The 16669-nt window shown below is 47.6% G+C and overlaps 1 protein-coding gene across 5 annotated transcripts in view; it reads left to right on the top strand.

Annotated features, from left to right (window-relative positions):
* RAP1GAP2 (RAP1 GTPase activating protein 2) overlaps positions 1 to 16669 on the top strand; it is a 202092-nt gene that overhangs the window by 48216 nt on the left and 137207 nt on the right. Inside the window, exon 1 of one of the 5 annotated variants that reach the window (XM_081890335.1) lies at positions 3764 to 3876. The exons of the other annotated variants lie outside the window; for them this stretch is intronic. The gene's annotated coding sequence lies outside the window, so the exon portion shown is untranslated. Of the gene's footprint in view, positions 1 to 3763; positions 3877 to 16669 lie in introns of those variants that run through there. 5 annotated transcript variants of the gene reach the window in all.

Raw genomic sequence — 16669 nt, 5'->3', positions numbered from 1 at the left:
TATTTCCCCCCTCTTTTTCATTCTCACTCACTCTTTTTCTTTTGCCGCTCTATCTTTCTATAAATGAAATTCTAATAAAACAACAACACATGCTGTTGGGCGCAAGTCAAAACCTCCGCCTGCTTGTTTCCCCTTCCTGTTCTCCATCCAGTGATGGATCTGTGAGCCTCCGGATCTTGTTGGGCTACAGCTATGGCCAAACGTTCAGAGATGATGGGAATGAGTCCAGCAACATCCGCAGAGCTACATCTTTCCCCCTCCAACATCTAGTCGATTGCCATCGATGTCCTGTCAACCGTTTCTTTATGATCTCCCTGCACAGTGCTTGATGCTTTGGTTCTCCAAGAACAATATTTGCCCTCTGTGTGACAGTTTGACAGACTGTCAGCTCTTCCTCATTAAGCTGACGCACAGGCTGGCAACGCTGTCTGATGCCTCCTGCGATTCCTGCGTCGAGATTGGTTTCGTCACATCCTGGATGAGTCAATGAACAAAAAAGCAATAACATTCCTGGCTTGGGGCTATTGCTCCGCGCCGTCCCTCTCAATCACAGCCCTGACTTTCTTTTTTCTTTAAAGAGCTATGTTGTTCTCTTGGGCCATTTGAATTTGAAAACAATTTCCATCTGCCACCCCCGCTGATGACGGCTTTACTTGTATTTATGGTCGGAGCAGGGAAGGATGTGTTTGAGAGATGCTTTCTGCTAAGTCAAGCTATTTTGCAATCTATCTCAGTGTTGTCTTCCTCTGACCGGCTTCACCTAAAGAGCCAGTGTGGTGCAGTGGTTAAGAGCGGTGGACTCGTAATCTGGTGAACCGGGTTCGCGTCTCCGCTCCTCCACATGCAGCTGCTGGGTGACCTTGGGCTAGTCACACTTCTCTGAAAAAAAAGCTTCAATAAAGAATGGGGGGAAATATAATTTATTTAGGAGACCACTTTAAGCAGATGAAAACAGCAGGATTCTAATAACACTTGTAATGGAGCAAATACCATGGATAATATGGAGAGATATAAAACATGGATTATGAAATAATAGGCAGTTGTAAAAAACTGTCAATAGAACCCATTGAGGGGATGGTGAGAAGTCTGGAGATTCAGAGAAATATCTAAATATGGATCTGTATTTTGAATTGTTATAATTCTACACTTGGAAAATCAAAGAAAAATTATTTTTTAAAAAATGTTTCTTTTTTTCATAATAATTCATTTTGGTACAGCTGCTTTTTAGGGATCTTTTCAGTAGGTACCCATATAAGTATTATTACAGTGGTACCTCGGGTTACAGATGCTTCAGGTTACAGAAGCTTCAGGTTACAGACTCCGCTAACCCAAAAATAGTACCTCGGGTTAAGAACTCTGCTTCAGAATGAGAACAGAAATTGTGCTCCGGCAGCGCGGAAGCAGCAGGAGGCCCCATTAGGTAAAGTGGTGCTTCAGGTTAAGAACACAGCCAGTGTGGTGTAGTGGTTAAGAGCAGTGGACTCGTAATCTAGTGAACTGGATTCGATTCCACGCTCCGCCACATGCAGCTGCTGGGTGACCTTGGGCCAGTCACACTTCTCTGAAGTCTCTCAGCCCCACCCACCTTGTGGGGGAGGAAGGGAAAGGAGAATGTTAGCCACTTTGAGACTCCTTAAAGGGAGTGAAAGGCGGGATATCAAATCCAAACTCTACAGGCCAATCTTGTGACAGTGAGTCCCATTCATGAAGTTCTTTCTTTTTTCTGTCCTACTACAGAGCCTGTCCTAAATCTACTGTGGGGAAGGGGTGTAGCTCAGTAGCACAGCATCTCCTTTGCAGGTTCCAGGTTCATCTCTCAGCATCTCCAGGCAGGGCTGGGAGAGATTTCCTGTTTGCCCCAAACCTGGGTCAATACTAAAGTAGATGGGCCAATGGTATAAGACACCTGCCTATGTTTCCTAGGTGATGTGTTCAAGTTTACTATTGTCTGGTAGATTAGCACAGATGCAGTCAGGTGCTGAGGAAAATAACCAAGCAGAGGCTAGGTACGACTTTTCTTTTCTTTAAAGGAGTTCCTATTTCATGCTGGCTGTTCTATTATAAGGCAACTTTCCATTTCAATGGGTGATGGCAAGATCTAGAATCATGAGAGCAGGGAAAGTAAATCCATTTCACGGGGCGACTGCAATCTGTAGAATCATGAGACAGGGAAATGTCTCAATTCTGCCCCTATGCTCAATTCAAAAACCTCTATCATAAAGGAGGTAGAGAACTGGTGGGCCTCATGGTTTTGCTGGACCATAACTCCCATCATCCTTGCCCATTGACCTATACAGTGTGTGGCTGCTGGGAGTTGTAGTCCAACAATATCTGATGTTCTCCATCCTGGGACTCCAAGTTTAACACCAGCTTCTTAGGAATGTTTTGTTGTTTCGTGTGGGCAACTGGACTGGAGACACTATTAGGCAAAAATAGATCGCATCTGCACCACAGGTTTAAAGCACTATAATACCACTTTAAACAGTCATCTCCCCCCTCATAAATCCTGGGAACAATAGTTTGTCGAGGGTGCTGAGAGTTGTCAGGAGACACCTATTCCCCTCCAAAAACTACAATTCCCAGAGTTCCGTGGGAAGAGGAATTCATTGCAAAACCGCTCTGAGAATTGTAGACAGAGAAGGCTATTGCACAACTAATCTAACAATTGCTGATCTTAGCCACTGTTATGTACTGTGTTGAACAGGATCCAAAAGGCAGCAGTCTGATTGGTTCTAGAGCAGTCTGATTGGTCCACAGGAGCCACCCAATCCAGCTCCAGGTGGAAGTGAATCCGCAACCTGATTGGCCTACAGGTGAATCCCAGAATTAGCCAATCACGTGGGGCCCATTGTGTAAATAATGTATATAAAGCAGACATTCTGGGGGAACTTCCATTCCTCCTCACCACTATGAGTTGAATAAAGAGCATGAAACTCCGAGTATATTTCAGCCACCCTAAATCTGTGGGTGGAATGGAAAAGGGGGCCATAAACTCATACCATCCAACTTTTTCCAGTGCCAAACTGGGATGTTCTCCCAGGCAAGTCACATGGCCTGCACTTTGCTCTCCTCCTGAAAAAGCACTTTTTTGGGGGGGGGGGGAGATCTCTTGCAGAACCCAAAAACACATTGCACGAGATCACAGCTCAGAAAAAGCACTTTTTGGGGGGTGAGAGCGCAAAAGTTTGAGGCGCCCAAGATGGCCGCTGAGATCTTGCAAGAAAAAAAATGGATGTCCCGTGTCCCCCCCCCCCGGGCACTTGAAAGGTATGTCAATTCCACAGTCACAACTGGGACACAACTTCCTTGCACTTCCCCAGACAGAACCCAACCTAAAACAGAACTATATAACCAATAATATATCTGCTCTCTCTCTCCATCTTTCCCTCCCTGCCCTGCTGCAAGCAAATTATCACCTTTTTTTGCTTCTTCGGTTGATTCACTCACAGCTGGGAGGTCTTATTATTTTTATTTGTCTGTCTCTTCACACACCCCTTTACAGTTTAATTTGGTTTTCATTAGTTCCTATGGTAACCATGAATGCATCTGTGGAGGGTTTTGAAATTAAGAGCAAAAGAGCACAACAATACGGAGCGTGATAGGAGAAAGCAACAGAGAGATAGTCCTGCCTGAATAGTTTGCCTGGACTGATATATATATATATATATATATATATATATATATATATATATATATATAAAATAATAATTAAAGAAAGGGGGGAAATGTTTAGGGAAATATATCCTTCTCATCGCAATTAGCCGTGTGAGAAAGTCCTGATAGCTTGACTCTTGCTACCTGCTAGGAGCCTTCTGATAGAGAGATACTCTTCTGTTTCCCTGTTTCAATTGTTCAAAAATCGCAGAAGGAACTCTGGTAAGTCTATTTCATTTCATTCTATCACCCCTCCTGTCTGTGTCTTAAGTGGGTCTCCCTAAGCATTAAGACAAAGCGCTGCTGAATATTTAGGCACCATTTCCTATTTTGCTTCCTTGTGTGGCAAAAGAGGCCGCTGGTCAACAAGTGTGGTGCCAGGAATGCTGGAAGAGGTAGCGTTGACTAGTGGGTAGAGTGTCGCACACCATAGACCTCTTCTGTTTACTGAGCGTTCGTCCTCATTTGCTTCCACAAAGCTTACGCAGAGGTTAGATGATATCTGGCCTTCGTTGTGCATTCATTCTGATTTGTTTACGGGGCAGTTATATGTCTATGAACATTCATCCTGATTTGCTTGTGGGGTGTTTACTCATCTTTCTGTTATTTATTCATTCATGCGATTTAGTGCTTATGCGCATGCGCAAGCGCAAGCGCCGAAGCCTGGAAGTAACCCGTTCCTGTACTTCTGGGTTTGGTGCGGTGTGCAACCCGAAAATACGCTACCTGAAGTGTCTGTAACCCGAGTTATGACTGCATATGGATGCCTTAAGATCGTCTATTTCTGTAATGCCCAATAAGGGTTTGGAGAAAGAAAGAAAGAAAGAAAGAAAGGAAGGAAGGAAGGAAGGACACTATATGTACTTTCCCTTGTTTATTTGCTTGTTTTGCAACATGACAATCTTTAATAGAAACTAATTTTAAAAAGGAGGCAGAGGTGTCACTAACAAGCCCTCTGATCTCACTTCAGATTGGAGAAGTTCTCAAATCTCTCTCTCTCTCTCTCTCTCTCTCTCTCTCTCTCTCTCTCTCTCTTTCCTGCATGGCTTTGCAGGAAGAAGATCCCAGGCCAGTCCCCTGTATTGGATGACTTGTGTCTGTGAAACTGTAGGGTTGCCACCTTTGTTCTGGCAAAATTAATGATAGGGCAGGGTGGGGCGGTTGGGGAGCACCCCCCCAATCTGCTGCTGAATTGACTTCAAAGCGATCCTTTACAATCTCTTGCAGCCTAACAGGATGGTCCCTCTGGAATTTGTTACACATGCACATTCACACACACACACACATATACACAAATCTATATATCTGTCTGTGCTTGGCTACCCAGAGCTTAAATACATGACCTTTCACACACCCTTTCAAGCACATGAAGTTGGAGAGGATCCCTAACTTGGCACACACACACACACACACAGAGAGGGAGGGAGGGAGGGAAGGAAGGAAGATCTGAAATACAGGACAGAACTGTATCAATAATGGACAAAGCATTTTACATTGAAATACAGGACAAACTTGTACAGTGGTACCTTGGTGCTCAGATGCCTTGGTACTCAAACAACTTGAAACCCAAACACAGCAAACCCGGAAGTAAGTGTTCTGGTTTATGAACTTTTTTCAGAAGCTGAGCGTGCTCCATTTTGAGTGTTACACTTCCAATTTGAGTGCCATATTTCCGTTTTGAGTGCTACGCTGAGGTCTGTCTGTTTTTGCTATTTATTTTGAGTTGCTGCTTTTGCGGCTCTTTTTGTTTTGTTTTTGCGGCTGTTTGGAACCCAGTTCAGCTACTAATTGTGTGAGTGACTGCAGTACATTGTTTATTGCTTTCATTTTATGGATCAGTGGTCTTGTTAGATAGCAAAATTCATCTTAAATTGCTGTTTTGGGGGTTGCTTTTAAAAATCTGGAATGGATTAATCCATTTTGCATTACTTTCGATGGGAAAGAGAGCCTTGGTTTTGGAACGCTTTGGTTTTGGAACGGACTTCTGGAACGGATTAAGTTTGAGAACCAAGGCACCACTCTATTATACAGGACAGGTGGCAACCCGAACTGCCACTCTTGGAGTAAGAGAGCTATGTGCTTCACTTCTGCAGCAGGTGGACTTCTCCATAATTGCTGTGGAAGAGTGTGTGTGTGTGTGTGTGTGTGTCTGTGTGTGTGTGGCGTTTCATGGCTCCTCCTTGCTGCTTCTGCATGCAGTTCTTTGAGCATTATGCAGCAGCACTCGCCCACAATCCCAGGCAAAAAGCACGGAACTGGTGAGACTCAGATCTCGGAAACCTCTGCACTGAGGAAGTGAAATTGACAGCGTTTTTGCAACCTTATGGGAAGCCGCCCTTTCTCTTGGTGATATTTGCGTAGGGAAAAGGTCATGTTCCAGCCCTAGTTCCTAGGGCAGGGATAGGGGTCCTGTGGTCTTCCTGAGGTTCTTGAACCACAGTCCCCACCGCCCCAAACAGTGGTACCTCAGGCTACAGATGCTTCAGGTTACAGACTCCACTAAGCCAGAAATAGTACCTCAGTTAAGAACTTTGCTTCAGGATGAGAACAGAAATCGCACGGTGGCAGCACAGTGGCAGCAGGAGGCCCCATTAGCTAAAGTGGTACCTCAGATTAAGAACAGTTTCAGGTTAAGAACGGACCTCCAGAACGAATTAAGTTCTTAACCCGAGGTACCACAGTAATTCACCAAGTCGGGGTCCATCCACATCTGGAGGGCTGCAGTTTTGTTTTGATAGAAGGAATTCTTGGTGGCTTTTCCAAGGGGGTGGGGCTGTTTGCTCACAGTTTGTACAAAATCCCCTCCAAAACCGTGTGATGGAGCCCAGGTGGCCCACCTCAGAGGCAGATCGATCTATGAGGACTAGGTCCATGAGGACTAGGTGGCCGAGGTGGATGAGGAGCTGGAAACAGCTTGATGAGTCAAAGAAGGAAAGAAAACGAAAGAAAAGCGCAGGAACCGAAACCATCAAAAGGGAACGGCTAACCAGCATTTCACACTTTTGACCTCAGTTGGAGGAGCTGCTTTTTTGACATGGGCTGGATTTCAACCACAAAGACCACAAGCCCCAGCTGGCTGGGGGCCAGAGGCTGTTCAGTGGGATGGGGCAGCTTCTCAGCAAGCCCCCTTCCTGCTCTCAGTTTAGAAAGTCGCAGTGCTTATTCTCCAGCTGAAAAGAGAAGTCACACCCAGGGTGTTCAGCGACAGGAGGCCTGCTTTCAAAGCAGCTGCGCCTTCCTGTGAAACAAGGATGCGACACATTTTCTTTTTGGCCTGGGGGCTGAATTGCCACAGAGGCAACTTTCTGGGGACAACATGCTAGTGGTGGACTGAGCCAGAGGCAGAAATAGATTTGATTCTTACCTGTAGGCTGAATTCCAGCCATGCAAAAGCCAGAGGTTTCTGCACAAACATTTCTCCACCAAGGCAAGCAAGAGACATTTTATCTGCTCCAGTGCTAGGGGATATCTGGCCCAGAGACCAGTGGCGTAGCGTGGGTTGTCAGCACCCGGGGCAAGGCAAGTAATTTGCGCCCCCTAACCCGTGGATTTGCGCCCCCTAACCCTAACCCCAGATGTTGCGCCTGGTGCAGCCGCCCCCCCTGCACCCCCCACGCTACGCCACTGCCAGAGACCAATCCTGGCCCACCATGGGGTGAAATTTGGCCTGCGTGATCCAGAACCACAACTACCTGACAATCAGCTGGCAACACTCCAACTGGGGTGTGACGGAGCTTAAGTCTGCATTGGCTCTGCACACTAGGGCAAGGAGTAGGATTTAACCCTTAATCATCAGCTGATGAGTGGGGTTTAAGCATGCCCTCCAACATCCCTCCGATGAAAATAGGGACGTTCTATTCCATAATAAAAATAATTTTATTATTTATGCCCCATCCATCTGACTGAGTTGCCCCAGCCACTATGGGCGGCTTCCAACGGATATAAAAACATAATAAAACATCAAACATTAAATAAAACCTTCTTCTATACAGGGCTGCCTCCTGATGTCTTCTAAAGGTTATATAGTTACTTATCTCCTTGGCTTGGGGGTTGCATAACTCCATACCCTCCAACATTTCTCTGATAAAAATAGGGACGTCCTAAGGAAAAGCGGAACATTCCAGGATCAAATCAGAAACTGGGGTGGATTCTGCAAATCTGGGACTGTCCCTGGAAAATAGGGACACTTTGAGGGTCTGGGTTAAACAGGCACATGCAGCCAAAATGCAGTGTGGGCAGTGGCGTAGCGTGGGGGGTGCAAGGGGGGCCGGCCGCACCGGGCGCAACTTCTGGGGGGGCGCGCTCGCTGCCTCCGGAGTCGCCCAGAGCCCCATGGCAGCGGCTCTCAGCGCTCGCTGCGGAAGGCGCGCCAGGCAGCCCCTCCTCACCGACGGGCAGCGTTCACCTGCGGGGCTCGGCCAGCGCGCAGGGCTGGCCGCATGGAGTTGCCGGGGAGCCGCCGCCTGCCATGCCGCCCTGGCTGCTTCAGCCGCGTCCGACAGCCGGCTCGAGGCTCCTTCCGGCTGGGTCTCCCGAAGGGGTGCTGCGGGCGGAGGCTTCGGCACCAAGCGCCACGCCACCCACCCGCCCCGGCGGGGCCCGCCCACCCGCGCCGGAGGCTGGCCAACCCACTGGCCCCAGAGGCGCCCCCTCCCCGCGCCAGAAAGAAGCCGCGTCGGGGCTAGCCGGGCCGGGGAGGGAGACCGAGAAGGCTGCGCCGCGACGCCCAAAGACGTGCGTCTTGGCGCAAAGGGGCCCGCGGCACCCGGACGCGGAAGGGACCCTCTCCCCCTGACCCGCCACTGAACTGCAATTCCCAGCTCCCTTGGCAAATCCCAGTGCCCAATCCCCAAGATGCTTTATTTGAGGCAGGGGTCCTTTAATTGCACCACGGAGGGCAGTAGTCACTACGAAGTTTGCCCCAGAGTAGAGCCGTCAGTATTAATGACCATGGTTAGGGGTTAGGGGGCGCAAATTACTTGCCTTGCCCCGGGTGCTGACTACCCACGCTACGCCGCTGAGTGTGGGGCTGTTTGCAAAAGGGCTTTTAAATAACACCACCCTTGGAAGTCCCAGCAGTTGGGGCTTCAAAGCACAGCATCATCTGATGTCACTGTGATGTCAGGCAGTTGACAGCGGGGTGGTCCCACCTGTTAAACCTGGTCCTCCATTGGCGGGAGATAAGGATCTGGCCTGCTAGCCTGAAAAGGTTCCTTACCCCTTCTCTGACTGGTCACCGCCCACTTGATCTCAGATGGTGGGGAGACAAACTGCCTTATTAATAATATTCTGCCCTCCATCGTAGGAGCACTGGGTGGCAAAGGTAAGTTGGACTGTAAAGAGTGGTGTTTTGGATCCCATAACTTCCTTTGTTGGGAAATAATTTTGTATAAAATTAGATCTAGTGTTGCATTTCCTGTAACAGAAGTTCTGTACCACGGGATGGTTCCTCCTTCTCATCTGAGAAACAGTTTCACCCAGGGCTGAAATATAAATATTTTTAAATAGTGGAAGGCTGGGCAACCTGTCAACCTCCATGTTAGGCGGATTTTATAGGCAGGATAGGATATATTTTACAATTTATCTTCCCTATGACTCAAGTACGTGAGCAGAACATTTAAACTTAAAACAATTAGCAGAGTTTTAAATACTATCCCTTGCAGCATTAAAGTGGAAACTTTGGGATGAGGCTGTGTAGCCTTATGGCAATTTATCCAGGTTATTAATTAAAAGGATCAGACTGCAAATTAAGCATAAAAATGGTGTTTGCTTAGATAAAGTCTCACACTTGATACAACAGTAACAGTGATGAGAGCAAGGCAGGCAAATTCTACTTCTAGATTACGAAATGCATATTTCAGTTCAAAATGAAGTCTCCACTTGAAGCAGAGACCAGACAGGTGTCTGTCTGCCTCAGAAGCATGGTGAAAAAGAGACTGAGCTCTGAGGAGAGAGGAAGGAGTAAGGATTATTTTCCTTACCTTTTCCCCCAGGCGGAGCAGGGGATATGACCTCACAGAGTGTCCTCTCTAGGAATTTACAGGGGGAACTCCATGTGCCTTAACCCTTTGCTTATCTAGCAATACTTGAAATTTTATTTAGGCTGCGAGATTATTTCCCACACTCCAGATGTGAAACTCTAACTCCCATCATCCACATACAGCACGGCCAATGGTCAGGGATGATGGGATTTGGAGTCCTAGCACATATGCAGGGCCACAGGTTCCACAGTCCTGAAATCAAGCATGCCTTAAAGCAGCTTTCGCCAAGACGGTGCCCTCCAGACAGTTTTGGACTACAGTTCCCCTTAGCCCCTGCTAGCACAGCCCATGGATGTTGTAGTCCAAAACATCTAGAGGGCACCAGGTTGGTGAAGGCTGCCTTACAGCATAATCCAGGGCATGTTTGTTGAGAAATAATGGCTGCCACAGAGGGTAGCTGCTACACGTCCTTTGCAGCAAAACCAATAGAATCTGCTCAGTTGCTGAAAGCTTGTTAGATACAGTACCTTCAGAGTCCACAAGAGGGAGCGTTTTGGCAAAAAAAGCTTTGCAAAACTTCAAAAAGTGACAGATAGATAGCCGTGTTGGTCTGCCATAGTCAAAACAAAAAAAATTCTTTCCAGTAGCACCTTAAAGACCAACTAAGTTAGTTCTTGGTATTGGTCTTTAAGGTGCTACTGGAAAGAATTTTTTTTTTCTTCAAAAAGTGAAGTTGTGTATTGTTTCTGCGCTCAAATGCTGTTTTTACAGTGCAATTCTCTACATGTCTAGTGAAAATTAAGTTAGCTGAGTTCAATGGGGCTTACTCTCAGGAAATTGGGTCTAGGAATGTGGCCTTTAAAGGCCAAAGATCTATCTATCTAACTATTTATCATCTATCTATCTATCTCTATCTCTATCTCTATCTCTATCTCTATCTCTATCTCTATCTCTATCTCTATCTCTATCTCTATCTCTATCTATCTATCTATCTATCTATCTATCTATCTATCTATCTATCTATCATCTATCTATCTATCTACCTACCTACCTACCTACCTACCTACCTACCTATATCATCTAATTGTCATATCCACAGCATGTACGGTATTTAAAGCACTCATGTACCACTTTAACAATCATGGCTACCCAAAAGAAATCTGGGAACTAGTTTGTTAAGGGTGATGATGTCCACTGGCGGAGGAACGGGGGTGCGGAGGGAGCAGACCGCCCCTGGCACCACTATTCTGGTAGGGTGCCATAGTGGCGCCCCACCAGACACACGCTGCACCCCCATGCGCCGTCACCATGCCCCCACAGGCGGTGTGCCATGATCCCAGAAAATGTGCCACGTCCCCGCGGGTGGCGTGCCACAACCCCCAGAATCATGCCACACCCCTGCCTGCTCTCCACCCCCAGTAGCGGAACATGCACCTTCGCCACTGATGATGTCACAGAGCTACAGTTTCTGCTTAATAAGCCACAGTTCCCAGTATTCTCCATGGTTGTGAAAGTGGTATAAGCATATTTTAAATGTATGGTATTGGCACGACATATCTATTATTCTTTTTAAAATTTTGCTGAGTGTTACAGTATAGAAGTTGGGAGTAACATCCCTCTCCTTAGCTGAAATACTTTTGGGGTTGCATTTAACTAAGTCCTATTCAGAGTAGGCCAACTGAAATGAATGAACCTAACTTAGTCATGTCCATTTATTTCAGTGGGTTTTCTTGGTTTGGACTCGCATTGAATACCACTCTTTATATCCTAGGAACATAGAACAATCATAATACAATCTCAAGACAGTTTGAAATCTAATTGAAATACAAATGTATTCCTGGGCATATCGCTTCAAGATAAATATCCAGCTCCTGATAGGACTAATGTGTTGCTAGAAATATAATAATGAATGGCTAAAAAATTCAGGGTTCTGAATGAGAGATGAGCCAGAAGGTCTTCTTTAGAAGCTTAAAATGGATTGTGTGGCATTCAACTAAGGTTTACTTAGAGTGGAACAAATGAAATTAATGGACCCAGGACTTCCTGTTGACCGTGAAGCCGTGAGCAAGAGGGATTCAGCCCTCCAAGGAGAATCCAGGTTTTCGGGAGAAAAAGGGGGTCTTGCTTAGGCGCTCCAAACCCCCGGAAACCCCAGAAGGACTATTCTGGGGTCAGGCACCCAGCAGCACTGAAAAGCGGTCTCTTCGCTGCCCAAAACACTCCTCTTAGGGGTGAGAAGATTGGCGAGATTGAGACGCCAGTGTGGGACACCATTTTCTACTCCCGGGCAGTTTGGGCTGGGTGTTCATCAATATGCGGATGATACCCAGCTCTACCTCTCTTTTAAATCAGAACCAGTGAGGGCAGTGAAGGTCCTGTGTGAGTGTCTGGAGGCGGTTGGAGGATGGATGGCGGCTAACAGATTGAGGTTGAATCCTGACAAGACAGAAGTACTGTTTCTAGGGGACAGGAGGCGGGCAGGTGTGGAGGATTCCCTGGTCCTGAATGGGGTAACTGTGCCCCTGAAGGACCAGGTGCACAGCCTGGGAGTCATTTTGGACTCACAGCTGTCCATGGAGGCACAGGTCAAATCTGTGTCCAGGGCAGCTGTTTACCAGCTCCATCTGGTACGTAGGCTGAGACCCTATCTGCCTGCAGACTGTCTCGCCAGAGTGGTGCATGCTCTGGTTATCTCCCGCTTGGACTACTGCAATGCACTCTACGTGGGGCTACCTTTGAAGGTGACTTGGAAACTACAACTAATCCAGAATGCGGCAGCTAGACTGGTGACTGGGAGCGGCCGCCGAGACCATATAACACCGGTCTTGAAAGACCTACATTGGCTCCCAGTATGTTTCCGAGCACAATTCAAAGTGTTGGTGCTGACCTTTAAAGCCCTAAATGGCCTCGATCCAGTATACCTGAAGGAGCGTCTCCACCTCCATCATTCTGCCCGGACGCTGAGGTCCAGCGCCGAGGGCCTTCTGGCGGTTCCCTCATTGCGAGAAGCAAAGCTACAGGGAACCAGGCAGAGGGCCTTCTCGGTAGTGGCGCCCGCCCTGTGGAACACCCTTCCAGCAGATGTCAAAGCGATAAACAACTACCTGACATTCAGAAGACATCTTAAGGCAGCCCTGTTCAGGGAGGTTTTTAACGTGTGATATTTTACTGTATTTTTGGTTTTTATGGAAGCCGCCCAGAGTGGCTGGGGAGGCCCAGCCAGATGGGCGGGGTATAAATAATAAATTATTATTATTATTATTATTATTATTATTATTATTATTATTATTATTATTAAATTCCAGTAGATCTAAGTAGCATTGGATCAATGGTGCCTGCTGCCCATTGGGACAGATAAAGCAGAAGGCTGGGAGTCTACCCATAGTGGCACCATGGCTAATGACAGGCAGAACCAACTACAGTGGTACCTCGGGTTACATACGCTTCAGGTTACATACGCTTTAGGTTACAGACTCCGCTAACCCAGAAATAGTGCTTCAGGTTAAGAACTTTGCTTCAGGATAAGAACAGAAATCGTGCTCCGGCGGTGAGGCGGCAGCATGAGGCCCCATTAGCTAAGGTGATGCTTCAGGTTAAGAACAGTTTCAGGTTAAGAACAGACCTCCGGAACGAATTAAGTACTTAATCAGAGGTACTACTGTAATTCTAGTTTTCATCCCATCCTCCTACCTACTGAGTTCTACAAGGGCAACACCAAGGACTGATCCACATTTAATGCACATTTAATGCGCATCTAAAGCACATGACTTGCCCCAAAGAATCCTGGGAACGGTAGCTTGCTAAGGATGCTGGGAACTGTAGCTCTGTGTCAAGGAAACTTCATTTCCCAGAATTCTTTGGGGGCAAAGCCAATACCCTCGATTTGTGTTTCCAATGAGGGCTGGCTAACCTGGTCTCTTACCATCAGCCACAGCCAGCACAGCCAATGGTTGCAAATGATGGGAAGTGTGGTCCAACTTCTGCTGTGCCATAGTTTCTCCACCCCTGCTTTAAAGGAATGACCATTTCAAATCCTGTGCCGGTGATTTGTTGTTGTTTAGTCGTTTAGTCGTGTCCGACTCTTCATGACCCCATGGACCAGAGCACGCCAGGCACTTCTGTCTTCCACTGCCTCCCGCAGTTTGGTCAGACTCATGCTAGTAGCTTCGAGAACACTGTCCAACCATCTCGTCCTCTGTTATCCCCTTCTCCTTGTGCCCTCCATCTTTCCCAACATCAGGGTCTTTTCCAGGGAGTCTTCTCTTCTCATGAGGTGGCCAAAGTATTGGAGCCTCAGCTTCAGGATCTGTCCTTCCAGTGAGCATTCAGGGCTGATTTCCTTCAGAATGGATAGGTTTGATCTTGAGGAGGAACTGGCAAGCCACTCCAGTATCCCTGCCAAGAAAACTCCATGGACAAAGACAACAGTACCAGTAATAATACATGCCAAAAATCCATGATTTTGAGACAGACATACACGAAATTACAAACCACACCTCCTGCAGTTTCCCCAGGCAAGTTGTATCGGCATATTGGGAGGAAGTTGGGACTAAGAACCTTCTTCAGATCACTGAAGGGCAGAAGGCCCTATCCAACATAGCGCTAAGTTGAAGTCATTTAGCTTGTTTCGCAGCCGGGATGCTTTTTGTGCAAGGGAGAGCGGACCTGCAAAATGGAAGACTGCCGTGAAACAGACAGCATAGCAAGAACCAGCTGTTGCACAAGCATCCTCTAGTGCAGCAGTTCTCAACCTGTGGGTCCCCAGATGTTGTTGGACTACAACTTCCACATCCCTGAGCTCTGACCTTGCTAGCTAGGGGTGATGGGAGTTGTAGTCCAACAATATCTGGGGACCCACAGGTTGAGAAAGACTGCTCTAGTGCAACTGTTGTGCTGGATTCCTTTGAGTCCTTGTGAAGTGGACTGAAAGCATTGCATATGACCCACTGACCAGATCCGAAGGCTGTAGGTTATAGGAGGCTCCATTTCAATTGCTCCATTAAGCAAAACCTCTTGATGACAGCAGCCGTTCAGCATTGTAGCCAGTTGTTTAGAAGGGCTGGTGAGCTCTCCTTTACTGGAGGTGTTTGAAGGGGAGCAAACAGAGGCGATGATCAAAGTTTGCCAGGAGAGTGAGGGGATGAATGAAGTTAAGGAGAGAACAGAGACTGAAAAGTGTGCAAGGGTTGAGGATGATTCAGATGTGGAAAGGAATTAGTGATTCACAAGAGAATATCTGCTTAATTTGTTTCAGTAATAATTCAAGTCTTCTGATGGCTGCTATCTCGACTCCTCCGGTTTAAATCTGTGAACGAATTGCTCATAATATTTGAGGAACAAATCACTCTTTGTCCCCCAGGAGCATTGCTAAATAGTGTAGATCAGTGGTTCTCAACTGGTGGTTTGCAGACCCCAGTGGGTCTGCATAACCCATCCAGGGGGCTCTGTGGCACCATTCAAATAACAAAAGCTACCACAAAGATATCATGATTTTCAAAGGTAAGAGGTCCATAGCTGTCAACCGTCCCTTATTTGGCAGGAAACTCCCTTATCCCAGCACCGTGTCCTGCTGCTGTCCCGGATTGATGATGTCCCTTAAATTTCCCGGGTTTCATGCTCGCCCGGCTCGGGAGGGAAGCAGCAGTTCGAGGTCCTCCGCCTCGAGAGAGAGGTGCCGCGTCTCCGTCTCTCCCTTTCCCCCCTCAGGGGCCCGTCGTGAGGAGACGGGTGGTGGTGGGTGGGCAGGCAGCCCCTCTCTTGAGAGACATCTGCTGTGCTGCCAGGGGAAGCCGGAGGCGGCAGCGGCTGAGGAGGCAGCCTGAGGGAGGAGGAAGAGGAGGGGATGGGGAGGGACACAGAAGGGCAGCACTTTAGCAGCTGTGGTGGCGCCGCAACCACCTCATGCCAGGCTCGCGGGCGGCGTGGGCAAGAGTCTCTTTCTCTCCCTCTTGGGTGGGGAAGGGCCAATGGAACTCATAAGCTAAGCAAAATCCCTTATTTGGGCTGCTGATCTCTTATTTTCGAGGCTGCTGGTCCCTTATTTTCAAATCTGTAAGTTGACAGCTATGAAGGGGTCCGTGACTTGGCTTTGTGAAAAACAGGGAGTCTATGGTACTTAGCTACTCGGGAACCACTGGTGTAGATCAAAAGTGGGGAGCCTGTGGCTCTCTAGATTATAGTTCCCATTGGACAGCTTTCCATGCTGGCTGAGTCTGATTGGAAGTGGAGTCCAATGACACACAGAGGGCGCAGGGCCCTCATCCCAGCCACGGTCAAATGCATCTTTTTCCAAAGTGAACATTGCAATGTTTTAAAAATTGATTTGGCCACCAGATGGTGCTATCAAAACACAAAACTGCATTGAGCCATTGTCTATAAAACGGTTGGCAAGCATTTGTGTGTGGCCATGTTAGGACTGTCACCTGATTAAAGAAATCTTAGTTGATTCATTGTCTGTGTTTTAACTGAACAATTGTTGGGGAAGGGCTGAGTCAGGAGCTAGAGACTAGGGCTGTGCACACAACCTAATTTGGTGCTTTGGAGCAACACCTGATGCGACCTGAGATGACCAGGGCCAGCACAACCCAGATCAGGACCCTCAGACCAATTTGGGGGGCTTGCACAGTGTTTAATTGGTGTTTTAAACCCTAATGTGGCCTGGAGGGAGGCGGGGAGAAAGAGAGGGAACTTTGGTGCACATTTAAAGAGTTCAGTGAGCAGGATGTGGCTGCTTGCTCACGAGAAGCCCAACCAGGAATCAGACAGGATGGGACTGCAGGTGAATTAACAGTGGGGCAGATGAGAGGCTGAAAAATTTCAGACTGGGACTAACAGCCTGTGAGCCTCAGAGGGAGCCAGGGAAAGGGGGAAGGAAAGAAGAAGGTGGAACAGTGCTATTTTTTCTAGAAAAAGAGGTGCCAGAACTCACCACGAACACCTCCTTTTCTCTCTTAGGACGGCAATGGCTCCCACCTGACAGGTGCGGGAACCCACCTAAGAGGGTCTAGAACTGAGTTCCAGTGAGTTCTGGCTGG

Source organism: Podarcis melisellensis (genome assembly GCF_964234715.1).
Source record: "Podarcis melisellensis genome assembly, chromosome: 15".
Lineage (NCBI taxonomy): Eukaryota > Metazoa > Chordata > Lepidosauria > Squamata > Lacertidae > Podarcis > Podarcis melisellensis.
This window is presented reverse-complemented; position numbering and strand designations above follow the sequence as displayed.